The sequence below is a fragment of the Toxoplasma gondii genome, assembly GCF_000006565.2.
Source record: "Toxoplasma gondii ME49 unplaced genomic scaffold asmbl.1398, whole genome shotgun sequence".
NCBI lineage: Eukaryota > Apicomplexa > Conoidasida > Eucoccidiorida > Sarcocystidae > Toxoplasma > Toxoplasma gondii.
The window spans coordinates 1-1,038 of NW_017383340.1; the positions used below are offsets into that span (position 1 = coordinate 1).

Below are 1,038 nucleotides of genomic sequence, written 5' to 3' on the forward strand. Positions count from 1 at the left end.
ACCTTCAAAAAGTTGAAGAAGTCTCTTGTTCTCTTTCGGGGGTTTTGAGAGATTTGGAAGTTGTTTAAGTGTGCGACTGTTTGAAAACGCAACAAATTTTTGTTGTTTTTTTAAAGAGCGCACAAGGTTCGGGATTCGTCCACTTCGAAGTATCACGAAGAGCTTTTCAATTTGTTTATAAATAAACAGATTGAAATGCTGTTAAGTGCATACTGTAATAAGAGGTGGATGGGTTGATACCCCGAATGTGTCCAAGGTGGACAAGCTTTGTTGATTTGTAGCATCAACGACCATGATTCCTGATGAATCGATTCAGGATGAAGGCGTTGTTGTTTCAAATAGCTCAAGAGTATCATCAGAAACTGGTGTTGCTGTTAAGGCTCACCAGGCGACCAAAAAACGTCGCGTTTTGATGTAGAACCTTGAGTGAGGCAGGCTTACACTTCTGTTTATGCCATAAAACACGAAAGAGGCCGGAAAATAGACGGTTGATTGAGTGTTTTTTTGGTGTTTTCGAGGTGGTCTGTCTCAGGAACATATTAACCTGGTTGATCCTGCCAGTAGTCATATGCTTGTCTTAAAGATTAAGCCATGCATGTCTAAGTATAAGCTTTTATACGGCTAAACTGCGAATGGCTCATTAAAACAGTTATAGTTTATTTGATGGTCTTTACTACATGGATAACCGTGGTAATTCTATGGCTAATACATGCGCACATGCCTCTTCCCCTGGAAGGGCAGTGTTTATTAGATACAGAACCAACCCACCTTCCGGTGGTCCTCAGGTGATTCATAGTAACCGAACGGATCGCGTTGACTTCGGTCTGCGACGGATCATTCAAGTTTCTGACCTATCAGCTTTCGACGGTACTGTATTGGACTGCCGTGGCAGTGACGGGTAACGGGGAATTAGGGTTCGATTCCGGAGAGGGAGCCTGAGAAACGGCTACCACATCTAAGGAAGGCAGCAGGCGCGCAAATTACCCAATCCTGATTCAGGGAGGTAGTGACAAGAAATAACAACACTGGAAATTTCAT

The 1,038-nt window shown here is 43.1% G+C and overlaps 1 non-coding gene across 1 annotated transcript; it reads left to right on the forward strand.

The window, feature by feature from the left end:
* Positions 1–564: 564 nt before the first annotated feature.
* TGME49_461260 lies at positions 565–1,038 on the forward strand (the record flags this gene model as incomplete). The annotated part of the gene is made up of 1 exon (XR_001974470.1): positions 565–1,038. It is a non-coding gene; the product is annotated as an 18S ribosomal RNA (ribosomal RNA).